Source organism: Pezoporus flaviventris, unplaced genomic scaffold (assembly GCF_033815535.1).
Source record: "Pezoporus flaviventris isolate CSIRO_AGI_PZ_B2104156 unplaced genomic scaffold, CSIRO_AGI_Pfla_v1 ptg000013l, whole genome shotgun sequence".
NCBI lineage: Eukaryota > Metazoa > Chordata > Aves > Psittaciformes > Psittacidae > Pezoporus > Pezoporus flaviventris.
In genome coordinates, this window is record NW_026892561.1 from 37,353,914 (window position 1) to 37,367,829 (window position 13,916).

The 13,916-nt window shown below is 37.3% G+C and overlaps 1 long non-coding RNA gene across 4 annotated transcripts in view; it reads left to right on the forward strand.

Annotated features, from left to right (window-relative positions):
- LOC133268969 (uncharacterized) overlaps window positions 1–12,111 on the forward strand; it is a 52,797-nt gene extending 40,686 nt beyond the window's left edge. For 3 of the 4 annotated variants that reach the window (XR_009743249.1, XR_009743247.1, XR_009743248.1), the window contains 2 exons: window positions 4,334–4,472; window positions 11,961–12,111. This is a non-coding gene — a long non-coding RNA (uncharacterized LOC133268969). Of the gene's footprint in view, window positions 1–4,333; window positions 4,473–9,143; window positions 9,807–11,960 lie in introns of those variants that run through there. The other variant, XR_009743250.1, reaches the window with a different exon arrangement.
- Window positions 12,112–13,916: the final 1,805 nt, after the last annotated feature.

The following is a 13,916-nucleotide window of genomic DNA, read 5'->3' on the forward strand; positions in this document are numbered from 1 at the left end:
CTTCAGGTGAGGGGGTTTGGTTTGGGGTGTTTGGGGTTGGGTTTTTTTAGGTTCTTGGCAATTCTTTCCTTAATTATCTTTTTTTTTTTTATCAGCTCCCCATTTATCTCTGCATTATCCCGTTTTCTCAGAAGCGATCAGAAATAATGCTGGATTATTTTAAATGGCTTTATCACTGATAAAGTCATTTAATGATATTTTTATTTCTGCTATCATATTCTTGCATCACATTTGCTGTTTTTTCACTGGAATTCAATACTACCATTCTTGATGTTTATGTCATCTGTCTTTCTGAATGGATGTTTAAGTGAAAATATTTTAAAGTTCACTGGAAAATAAAAATTAAAAAAAACAACAAAAAAAAACAACACAAAACGCTGGAAAATATATTTGCACAGTAAAATACATTTATTAGCATGGTACCTCTTCACTCCTCTAGCTTACATCTCTCCTAGGGTGAACCATAGCCATCCTTGGCTTTTGAAGGTATTTAGCGGCTCATGGTTTCATTTTAAAATCCTAAGCTCCTAAACTCTTCTCAGTTTTTTTGACAGGTCTGCAAACCTTTTGACAAACCTATGCAAGGTTTGTGTAATGAAACCAGGTGCATCTGCATTGCTTTTGATTCTGCAAGTAGCACATAGCTATTATTTTACTCAAGTCCCCAGCACCATTTTGCTTAAATTGCTCTGCATTTGTATGCTAGCTTTTTGCAGTTCACGTGTCTGCGTGTTCTTCAGGGTATACTGAATATTGCCAAGCTGCTAAGATGCTTAATGAATTCTTATTAAAATGTGACTGTCTTCCACAGTCTCATAGGAAATTGCAGAAAGACTGAAAACAAGAGTGTTTGAAGGCACCTGTGTGTGAGACTTAGAATAGTTTTGCTTAGCTTAATACCTCCAACTCTGTTAGGAGGCTGATCTTTTCTAGTTTCCTATATCTTCTGTGAAGGACTAGTATTCCAAGTGCACCAAAGCAGTAAGCAGTAGCAAATGCACCAAACTCTTGTGTCTGTGGCATCTTTGGTCTTCCAGCTTCTGCAAAGGGAGATGTGATCCAGGTTATAAAAAGCCTATCTCCTCTGGGGAGAAGAAAGGCTATGCACAATCCACTGCTCTATCCGTTCAGTCCCTACAAATCCTTCCAAAGGCCTTTGAGATCTTAGTAGAGTTTCATGTGATTTGTAGAACGGGATCACCAGCATCTGACTCTGATTCAATACAACCAGCCAGTAATCTTCGTTCTACCCCGATTCTTAGAGTAGCACCAAATAAATGGGAGAAGAGAATTTTCACTATTGTCTTCAATGTGATACACTAGATCTTTGGCGACCTATTATATAGCAGATGTTTCAGTGCTGCCATCCCTCAGACAGTGACTTGTCCTTTGGTAATGAGAGGATTTCTGGATGTGGAGGCTACTTTGCTTTTTTGTCTTTTAGTGCTTAAGCCTACAAATAACATTTAATAAGCAGTTTACAGAGAAACAATATAACATATTCCTATGAGTAAATCTCAGTGTTACAGGTATGGCCAATCTTAAATTCTCAATCTTAGTTCATTTCATTAAGTGTTCATTTTAGTGGCCTTTATCACATATGCACCACTAAAATTGCATGATGCTTTGGTTTCCTTGTCTGTATTGCCATAAAATAGATTTGTTATTTCCAAGTACCAAACATGAAAGAGCTTCATGTGTGGATACTTTTATTATTTTGGATCTTCGTGCCTTTGCCTACTTTCTATTTGTAACCAAGTTACTCAATGTGGCAATGTTTTACTTCTCATCTTCCAACTACTACCTTAGTCACCCTGATTCTTTCCTAAATATTCTGTGGCTTTTTGTGTGATCTCTTTTCTTTAAATAATGAATCCAAAGGGCCTGATCCTAGATTTCCTCTCTCCAGTGGCAGCTCAGGGACTTGCTTGAGATTAAACACAATGTCAGTCCAGTGTCTAAAATGTCTATTGCTCACTATTAAGTCCTCAGAGCTGTCCAAAGAATTACATGGCAGCACATAGCCCCGACTTCTAAACAGCAACAAATGTTGAGCAAGAAAGATTTGAGAGCGCTAAATTATCTTGTTAAATTAACTGGAACATTTTAATTTTTACTAGAGTTGAGTGAGCTTGAGTAAATATGACGAATTGGAAGCTCACTTCATTTAGCAGACATCAAACACACACAGAACGTTGCCCAATTTAATTTAGCCCTGCCAAGCTGGGAAAATGTTTGTATAATGTTAGTGAACAAGAAAAGGGCTAAAATTTACTCTCAGTTGAGAATGCATGCATAAATTCCCTTGACATAAACTGGTGGTGTGTGTGTATGTATGTATGTATATATATCATAAAGCTTCCCTCAGGGAAAATCCTCCAAACACCTGCAAGCAGAGAATTTGTGCTACTATGAATTATTCCCGATGAAGTCAATAATAGCTTTGCCTATTGTTCTAAATGCAATATGTAAACTACTGTCTTACACCCCAAGGTTTATCTCCTTTTCCTCTACTGTCTCTTATCCAGCACATAGCAGCACAGTCACTTGTTCAGTCATGATCAGTAGAGTGGCTGTTGGCTTTTTTTTTTTTTGGCTTTATACCCTGAGCTTAATGGGCACATTTTGTGAAGAGTGAACCAACCAGGTAAATAGCTGCTACTATGGAGCTTAAGAGCTACAGCTCTCAAATTAGGAGGTGCTTTTTGTCAAATAGGTTGCTGTAGCTCTAATATTAGTAACAAAACAAGGGCTTTTCAGACAAGAAAAAAATCTTTAGTCTGACTCTGTATCACATTTAACTCTGTTGCCTTGTCAAATATGTCAATGTTCATAATATACAGCAGCATTCATCTGTGGATGCAAAAGTGCTTTATAAATATTACCTCTTGAATAGTTTTAATTTATACTTAACAACCAGGTTTGTGAGATGCTACTTGAAAAGAATTAGAGCAAGATATTTAGAAAGTTATTATAAATAAATTATAGTGATTTATTTGCCCTTTAGAAGGGTGTTGGTTTGAGCTCCAGAACAATGCTACCCAAGTATGCTTCAAACATGCTTTTTTCCTCCTTTTGTTTTAATACCATGCCTGCATGTATCTACATGCCCCTTTCATTCCAGTTTCAGCTTCTCTGCTGCTGTAATTGGTAAGCATCTTCTGGTACTAGGATCAAGGTACACAGGAGGCAGAATACAGCCCTGCATAGAGGCATTACGGTCTCAGATTCATACAACAGGCAAAAAATAGTTGTCCTTTTTATACAACTTGTTTATGAAATTTTATTACTTTTTCTCATGCTTCAGAAACATTAGCTAGAAACATTACTGAAGGAGTTCCTTGCCTTCAGGCTATGCAACTTCTGTTGGTGTTTTAAGGCATTTTTATTGGATTTTTAAGCAAATTTGCTTTGAGCTGTTTCATTTTACATTTTCTGAGGACAAGGCTGCAAGGCTGTTTGCAGAAGCACAGACACATGGTGTGAGTTTTAAACTGGTCTGTGAAACACAGTGCATTAGGATGGCTTGTACTGTTACCTCTCTGGAACCAAAGCAATAACAAGTTACTTAGCTGCTCACTGATAACAAACTGTATAGTGATTTCTAACCTTAATTTATGAGCTATTTATTACTTAAAAATTATTAGGCTTTGTGAGTATCCCATTCGCTCAGTATAGCTGTAAGAAATGTTATTTTTGTGTTAGAAGAATACATTGAGGCAAAGAGAAATGAAGGGAAGCTGCAGCAAAATTGTCTTTGGTGCTTTGGTTCTTCATTTCTTCATTACTGTGTTCTAGGTCTTAAGTGTCACAGCTGGTACATACTCACAGCATTGCTTTTTGTTTTCTGAGAACTGCAGGTTAATTTTTCCCTTTGGAAAATCAGACTTTTGGTGCCCAAATCTGGGTTCCAAAACTGAAACATTTAAAAGCAGAGTTCTTTGGGTGCACATAGACAGTGAGTGAGGAGTGAGTGAGTGAGAAGGAATTTAGACTGCATATCAAAGAATGGTTGAACCATGTGAAGTTGTTGCTGTGAAGCACATTTATTCTTGCTGATGGTTTTGTGAGGGTGCTCTTGCATACTGAGGAAAAACACAGGGACTGCTCATCCTTGGAGCTCAAGGCTGCTTTGGGTGGGTTTTTTTCTGGTCTAGGATAATGATGAGGGTATTTGGGATAATAATTCTGCAGACACCTGGGTTGTGTAAGAAGGCTCCCATTCAGGTACATAAGCCTAAAATAATTAGATGTGTTCCTAAAGCTCTAGGTAAACATTTGCCTTCTGTTTTTTGAAAGCAGATGAACTTTCTAGACCCACCTAATACTCCAGGGTTACGTCCTGCCCGATGGGTTGCCACAGAAGCACTAAAACTGTCACACACAAAAGCACCACAGGACTCCCACCATCAACATGAGCTCTCTGCCTGCCTCTGGTGCTAGCTGTCAGAACTGCTTCATCTGAAATCCAGGTAAAGAATCAGCAATGCTGTATACTACAGGATAAAGGCATAAACTAGCTTTGTAACCCTGGGCAACCTGGATGTTTGCTGACTGACAGTGTGAATGACAGCCCAGTTGTCAGTCTAAAATATCATCCTCTAATCATTCCAGATGTCACCGACAAGATGATGGCTACTAAAATGGGGAATAATTTGGGAAAAGTCATAAAGCCTATTATCTCCTGCTGAAACCATTTCTTTTTGCCATTTCTGAAGTCTCTGCAAAATAGATCCAGAATCCTATATGTAATATGCAACTGGTTTATTAAGAGAGAGTGGCTACTTAGAACTGCATTGGGTACCCCATTACATTCCTTGGGAAATCTGCCCCCAAGTTTTCCCCTGGGGACAGGTTTGAAGGACTCCTTCGTGTCTTGGCAGGTGACTCCAATCCGACCATACAGTGTAACTGAAATGTTTCACCTGTTCCAAAATACAATAGGGAGCAGTCACTCACACACATACTAGCAAATCAGAGAAAGAGGATGAAGTTGTTCACAGTGACAGGAGTGTAAAGTTTCTGGCTAGAATTCTTACTAATATTTTTTATACTTAATAAAGAAACATCTGAAGACATTGTTAAGGCATTTCCATTCTTGCTTAATTTATTCAATTGCGTTTTAATTTCGGTATGAAGAGAGGACTATATTCTGAACTTCAGGCTGAATAATAGACTGCACATCAAGAGAAAATAACAAATTGAAGGAGAAAATATCTTTTGAGAAGAACAACAAAATATAGCAGAGGAGGCAGAGGAGGGGAGGACAGAAAAGGCAGAAAATAATGTCTATATCTTGAGCTTTATACTTTGCAAGCATAGTCTGAAACGCTGAAGTCAGAATGTACTTTGTCATGCAGATAAAACAAAAAATTAACCTACAGACTGGTTCATTTTACCAGGCTGTTTCAGCAACATAAACTGGAAAGCATTCATTGATCATTGTGTTAATTCCTTCCAAGATACAGTGGAGGAGATTCCAGACTGTGAGCCAGAAAATTCTATACCTCATTCATATAAAATATCTCAAAGAATACACTGAAAGATTGCTGCTAAACTTTGCCGAAGAGGACAAGAGTATGCTAGGGGCAGCTGTTAAAATTATCTATCTCCTGTATGCTGCATTGGGCTTGATTGTGCCATTTTCAGTCACACTGGCCAATAACTGACTCTGATTAATTGCAGTGAAAGCAGTGGAATAATATATGTAGTAAGGATTCATTGAATTAATTTTAGACAGAAGAACTAACTATAAGTCAGTTGTCTTAATGAATAATTTCTAATTGTTTGTTATCTACCTGAACAATTCTAATACAGTCATTATGGCAATGTGGAGGCAGGGAAGACTCCCACCTTAGAAAAGGTAGATTTTCTTATTGGCAGTTAGATTTCTATCGTATATAATGCAAATACATTTCTTCTTAACTAACCAGCTCCCCTTACAAAAATTTTCATTTTATCACATGGTAGTTCCCAAGGTTTTGATTGTCCGAAGAGCAGCTTGAATCTGGCACCAAATGCTCGAATTTCCAAACAATGTTTTGAATAGTTTTATGTAAAATGTTGTGGTGAAAGATTACACTGAAGCATCTTCCCATATCAGGTTAGATAATATTGTTACCTGCTTCTGTAATATTTTTGCTGTTGCATTGTATCATGCCTTACTTCAGCTATGAAAAGCTGGGAAACACAAAGCCTTGGTGGAAGCCTGTGAAATGTTGGAAAGTTGATACGGCTCCCATAGAGTATGAGACAAAGTCCATGAATGCTCTTGGTCATGGAGCAGCCCAGAACAACTTTGCATGAAGTATTTACTTCAGCTTCTGTGCAAACTAATCTTAATTCTCTTTTGAAAGTTTGTATTTTTTGGTATTGGTTCTCAATAGCTGCAAGTCCTAATTGTAATATGCCTGTGTTTTACTGATAATGTGGGTATATACATGCATGTTTTTGTGCATTTACATGTTCTGGATTCCTTTAAAATAATAGAATAAATAAACTGTTATACAAAACTACATGGATTTTATTATTATGATACCCGCTTTAGCTGAAATACATGTGGAGTTTTTTTCTACTATGCTTTCTCCCTTATGTCCTGCTAAGATTAGCTAACAGAAACAATAATGTAATGATAACCAGTAATTCTTTTCTTAAGCTAAAGTTGACATATGTGCTCAGATTGTAGGAATATAAAATCAGGAGGCTATAAATTCTGCTCTTCCTTGGTAATCAAGTCCTGTCTGATAGCAGAATTGTTGCAGTAATTCCACTGCAACATAATAAAGTTTGAAGGCATTAGGGAATAGAAATGTGTGAGTGTATGTCTGTATATGCATCTGTGTGCTCTGAAATACTTGTTTTCTGTAGACAATTCTGGTTTACCTCTCTAGTGCTGTATATCATAGTAGAGGGGGTTGATTTTCTACAAAACTGTACATTGATTTTATGTTTATAAACAGGTTTGCCATGTCGACAAGAAAAATTCACTAAAAATAGTGGGAAAAAATGCTTCTGCTTCACTCTTTAAATACAGCAGAAGTAATCTGTTATTTCACAAGATTGGGTGGATGTTTTGTTTTGTTTCAGAAACTTAAGTAATTTTATGTTTTCTGATAAAGTTTTGCTTAGACATTTGCTGTTGGTTACAAAGCTGAAATGCATAGTGAAGTCTCAGGTTGTAAAATCACTTAGAGTGGAACTTAAATCAGTGTTTGTATAGTCTCTCTGAACCTATGAGTCTTTTATAGTTCTGATCTAGATGGAAAGTCTGAAAGGAAACACCAAGCCTGTAAGAAGTAATAGTAAACAGCAGAGCTTGAAAAAAATATCTGTGAGGAAACAAAAGGCTATTTCAGTCAGTCAGTTATTACACTTATTGCTGGATACTGCTAGCAGAAGTTTTAAAAAATTTTTTCTCTTCCCTCTGATATTTGAGCTACCCTTTTCATATTATTCCATTGTTTTGGTCAAAACACTAATACCACAGCTCCACTGAGTCTAAAGCAACTCTAGGGCTGACTTGCATTTGCTGTTGATTTTCTTTAATGACATTTTAAATTATTAAAGAATGCTGTTTGTTATCTTTCATCTAAGAATGCTGTGCCCTTAACTGTGGTTTAATTCCTCAACAGTATGTTTTAGTGCCATGTTTTGAACTACCCATTGTACATACCACTCAGTTTGCTATAGCCATTGCATCTGTCTATGCTTCCACAAGATCAACAACTGACTAGCCTTCTGAATACAAAAAAAAAAAAAGTAAAAAAAATCACAACTAAAATTGTTATGATTTGAACTGCATTACAACTAGTTATGCTTTGGTATCCCTTAACTAAATTTAACGTAGCCTATAGGTCAGCCTTCAATGACCAAACAATTGCACAGGGCTTTGCAATTCCTTATGCGGATTAAGAATCTGCCTCCCCTGGTTTGGTCCTTGAACCAGCGCAGTACAATGACTGCTCTTGTAGAGAGTTGTCTCCTATGCTTTATTCATTGATAATTATCTCTGGTTTGTCCCATGCTATCCTTTGACAACAGTAACAGGCTAGTGACTGTAAAGAGAGGTCCATGAGAAAGCTACCACATATTCTGGTTTACAGCAAGCTTCCACTGCAGGAAGTCCCAAGCATGCTGCCAACCAGGTGGAGAGGTACAGCCAAGCAGAGGGATGTCCAAACCTGGTTGGTCTCCTCATCCCCATGCTTCTGCCACTGGCCACTGCTGGAGGCAGAACTCTGCTTGAGGCCTTTGGTCTCCTCCAGTCTGGTTGTTCTTATGCTAAAACTTTTATGCTGTGCTTTGATTTTTCTTCTGTTTTCTGCAGATAGTTAGATTTCTAAAGGATAAAAGGACTAGAAAAAAGTTTTCTATTTCTTTTCATGCTTCTGTACTTCTCGGTTTACAGTCTCTTCACTGCCTATAATGAAGACAGAAAATGAAGTAGAGAGCAAATATGGTATCCCTGACATCCTGAGGCTGCTAATCCAGCCAGTCACAGTCTCAGCCTCTCATAGCTCAGTTTTCGCAGTAGTTTTAGAAGCATTTTCTGCAGCCTTGGCTCTCAGATATCAGAGCTGATAGAGAACTATGGGAAGTGAGTTGGTAACTAGCAATCCCTATGGCAGCATATGCTTTTCAATTCACATATTTCTTCTGTGTGACTGAAATTAATGCAAAGTTTACTATTTGTTTGAATGAAATTAACATCTTTGAGCATCGTAGGCAAACTTAAAGGACTTATATATTTATTATTGAGGACATATCGGGCAAAATAATAGGCCCATAGAATGGTTAGGGTTGGAAAGGACCTTAAGATCACCTAGTTCCAACCCCAGTGCCATGGGCAGGAATGCCAGCTAGACCATGTTGCCCAAGGCTCTGTGTAACCCGGCCTTGAACACTGCCAGGAATGGAGCAGTTACCACTTCTTTGGGCAACCTGTTCAAGTGCCTCACCACCTTTACAGTAAAGAACTTCTTCCTTATATCTAACCTGAACTTTCCTTATTGAAGTTTAAACTCATTACCCCTTGTCCTGTTGTTACAGTCCTTGATGAAGAGTCCCTTTCCAGCATCCTTGTAGGCCCCCTTCAGATACTGGAAGGCTGCTATGAGGTCTCCACGCAGCCTTTTCTTCTCCAGGCTGAACAGCCCCAACTTTCTCAGCCTGTCTTCATAAAGGATGTGCTCCAGCCCCCTTATCATCCTTGTGGCCCTCCTCTAGACTTGCTCCAACAACTCTATATCCTTCTTATCTTGAGGACACCAAAATACTTGGATTTATCCTTAATTATTTATTTTTTTAATTTTAGCTGTCTTGTTTAAGCACTGTGCTTTCCTGTGAAGTTTGGATAGCAACATGCTTAAGCACTTTGCTAGTGTAAATTACAAGATTGGATCCACTGCTATAATGTATGGGTTCTTTTTAAAAATGTGAAGTTTTAACTCTTTTTCCTATTTTAGCAATCCACATGTTAAGTATGATCAAATGCTTTAAGTATTTGGTAGTTCCCCTTGGATATGTATTGTATTTAAAGGTTAAGTTATGCCTTGATGAAAAAAATATTTGCCTTTAGCCATTCATTGTTATTTTATCAATTGCTTCAAACATGAAAAGCTTTTTTTATTTGGTTGAGGTTTGTTTATTTCTCAGTGCTCAACTTTTCTGTAGTTTGCACCATATGCCACTTTAGTATTATGCATTACAGTCAGGTTTGAATTTTGGCTTCTCTTTGGAGTACTTTACAAGGAGAGAGATTTTACACACTAAAATGCTTTCCGTAGAACACAGCTGTGAAAAGAAAAAGAAAAAAAAAAAGGTGAAGTAGCTCAGTCTATACTTTGTCTCCTTAAAGCATATTCCCTTTAAAAGGATTTATGTAATTTTACATAATTCTTTTGGCAGGACTGTTTATTGCCCAGCTGGGTGAAATTATTAATGTACCTCTCAAGCTGCATTTTCAAAGATCAGTTATATATATAAATATATATAAGATATATATATATAAAAACCTCTTTAAGGGTCCTTGATACGTACTATTTTTATTGGAGACCCTCATTCCACTTCAGTCAAAGGATGACACAAGATGTTTACTTAAAAAAGAGTCTTTGACATCCTCCTGAGAATGTTTTGATAGAATGGCATACATTTGGTTACAATTAGTAAGCCAAACAATTTGCCATTGTTATCTCACTGTGTTTGTCTAGAGCCTGTAAGGAGTTTCAGAAAATATCCATCTCCCTGTTTCAGTTAATTGATTGCATGTTCAGTAGGATTATCCTGTTTTATAAAACTCCCTGTCCTTTTAGTTTTACCAGAGAGATTTTACAATAGGGCATGTGGTAGAAAGCAAAAGGGAAATATTGGCACAGCTGAGCATAAAGAGATATTGTAGTTGTATCAAGGCTAATATTCATGTATGTGGGAAAAAATACCAATGTGTTCCTGCTACTTCTGGGTGCAAGATGTTATACCCGAGGGCTGTAAGTAATAGTTGCTGGTGTGAAAGTATTCACAATATCAAGTGCAGATGAACACTTCTGGAGCCAGCTGAAAGCTGAGTTAATCATATTTTAACTTAATATTTGAACTTGTACTCTGGTATTATAAATGATGGGTGACTTAATTTTATTCAAACTTTATTAGCAGTGTGATTAAAGGACTCAGATCTTTATCTGACACCTTGGCAGTGTTGTGATTTATTTGCTTATTTGCCATTTTAATGTAATCTAGAATTTCACTTTTGTGTGCTAGTTGAAATACATCTTTCTCTTGAATATTTTACTTTCTAAGTAGAAATTGAAGAGTCTTAGCTAAGATCATTATCTTTTTAAGCAGCAGGCATATCTTGGTGAGTACATCCTATATTGCTTACAATTGTTTGTTGGTTACATTATTAAGCTGACTGTAACGTGAATTAGTGTCTATGTCACAGAAATTCCCTGTGCAATTATTGCCCCTTGAAATTGCTGCAGTTCCAGGCTTAGGCCTTTTTCGCTTATACTCTTATTGGAGAAACCACTGATCACAATTCCTGTAATAGTAGGTACACACTAGCAGCAGAGAAATGCAGAGCTTGTAGTGCTATTCTGCTTGATAAACCTGTGTCCTTGAAGTGTCCTGCCTGTCAGACTGGAAAAGTCATGCTGCTTTTACGAATTCTTGGTGGGAGTGGTCAATACTGAATTGCATAATTCCCTTTTGAATTGTATCTTTAACAAAGCAATCCTTGAAAAGGTCTTCTAGGTTATGGATGGGTGCACAGGAAGAAAAGGGTAAGAAAGAAATTCCTCCTCCAGTGCATGGCTGGAGAAGAGATGGTACCTGAAGTGCTTTCCGCAGTTGCAGGCTCGGCTCCCTTAGTCAAGTGGGAAAATTCAGACTTGCACAGAGTTGTCCTCTTGCTGTCTTGCCCCATGCTGCCCTCTGAGCAGCATGGCAAGAGGAGTCAGTGTCGTGGGTCTCTGCACCACTGGCACACAACTTGCATCTTGGCCAACTGCGCACCAACACTTCTGTGCAACAAAATCACACTGCCTGGTGCCTCCAAAATTGAAATTGGGAGTTTGGGCCCCTCAGCGCATGTCAGAAACAAATTCACTCTTTTTCATTTCCTTGTCATCAGAGCTAAGTTATGTCAGTTCATGTTCTCTAGAGCAGTTCGAATTCAATTTAGCTGGTAATTAAGTTACTTTGTTCAAGTGAGTTGGAGGCTGCTAGGAATGTTTTTCAAAGGGTTAACTTAACCTTCCCCAAGGTTGTAATGGACACTGGAAGATCAAAAGCTCCTCCAAACTCTCAGAGAAAAAAAAAAAAAAAAAATAAAAACTGCTTGCTTTTACAGTTTCCAGTCAATGTCTTCCCTCTGGAAAGAAAGTCTGTGTTTAGCGTACTTAAACTCACAGTACAAATGATTCATTTTGTCTCTAATCGTAAACATAATTTGTCTGGTGTTGCAGTTCTTTAGATTTATGCAGTAGACATGTTTGTCAGAGTATTTGGCACCAGTGACATCATCTTTGTTGAAATGCCGGACAGCGTGATGAGTCCCAGATGTTACTCACCGAAAGCTAAAAAAGAATAAAATATAAAGATCAACTGTAACAGCTATGGAGGTAATAAAAAGTGATCCTGTTTTCTTCTAGTATTCAAAGATAATTATTTGTATTTGTTTGAGGTTTGTTTTGCATAAATGATCGGGAATTGTGCTGAACACTCTGCATGTGCAATGTAAGGGGAGTCTGAGATGTGACTTTGGATGAACACTGAATAAAGGGTGATTTAACTTCATGATTGCACTATTTCCTTTGTGCTTTTTCCAATCTTTTACATTTCACATGTGTAGATTACAATATATGCAGAATATGTGTATTGAGAACCAAATGTGCCTCTTTCTGAATGAACTACAAGGATTTAACGTGTCATTTGGAAAATGGTCATGCATGGTTATGTCAGCACATCATATTTTCTAATGTACTGTAATATGACATGCCAGTGTAACCAAGAGTAGCACCATTTTCTAATGACATGTCATGTCTGTGAAATGTAAAAAGGATGGGACTTGCTGAGAGTCAGACCTGGAAATGTTGTGGGGCTGTTGTTTGTTGTTTGGTTTTTTTTAATTTTAAAATAAAATCATTCTCTGTGCATTTTTTCCATCTGCAAAAGTAGTTTTCACAAAAGTCTGGGTTAGGTATTTTAACTGGAAAGAATCATAACGTACACAGACATGGTTTCATATTAACTGCGTATCTACCCAAGCATTTCATATTGCCTACCTAAGGTAAAGAAAGCATTTACAAATAATACGTACATCTATCTAGAGCATCCTCAGCACTACATAAGATAGTCACAGATAGTCACAGATAGTCAGGCATAGGTGCTCCCTTACTTGCATACCAACAACAAATACTTTCTTGAGATCTTTCTGTCGTCTAGATACTGTTCACTGTCATGAAGAATTCCCATATCCACAGTTCAAAAACTGACCTGCAAAATGCTTACCTAGTTGTCAAATTTGTTTTCTTAATTTACTGCAGTCATTCTCTAGGCTTTATAGGCATAAGAAAAATTGTATTAAAGCTACAGGGAGAAAAATGAAATTTAGACTTTTTATACTGGAGTATTGTATCCTATAAAGATTAATAATCAGGTGTATAATGCATATATCACTGTCTTAAGACTTCACATCAGAAGAAAATATAGAAATACACCAAAATTTAACCTTTCTTCAGTTCTTCTTAGTAGATTATTCTTCATCTGCTTACTTGGAGTGAAGGTTTTGGCAGTACTTGGCATTAGTGTCAATGAATGTTTTCTAAAACCTCAAAGAAGAGGTAGTGATGAGGTCTGTGGGGTTGGGTGGTGGTGCAATTTTCACTAGGCTGCTCAGTTTCAAGCCAGCCAGACCACAGTGACGTTGCTGAGTATGTGGAATTTAGTTTGAAGTTATGTGAATTTCTCTTGCCTTTTCTTTCAGGCTGCATACTAATTTGGGAATAAATATTAAAATACAAGCTTATATTGTTCTTTCTGTTTATAGGACTCAGTTTATATTCTGATGTTGATACATGAAGAATATGATGGTTTGTCAAGGGCTCCTAAAGCTGTTAAAACTTACAGGTAAGTCTTTCAGATACCCTTACTAAAACCAACATGTGTACAGGATTTCGCTAGATCTCATTTTCAAAAGCACTTATGTTATTTAGGGGTCTAATTCACAGTTCTGAAAACAGCTTGGATGCTCTTCAGAACTGTGGATACTGACCTTCAAAGGGACATCTAAGCATCTATGGTCAGATACTGAATGTAAGAGGAACCTAGGAGGATTTTTTTATAGTGTTTCATCACCTCAATCCCTTTGAAACTGCTTTAAACATTTTCCTTCAATTTAAAAAATGGGGCATGGATTTCTA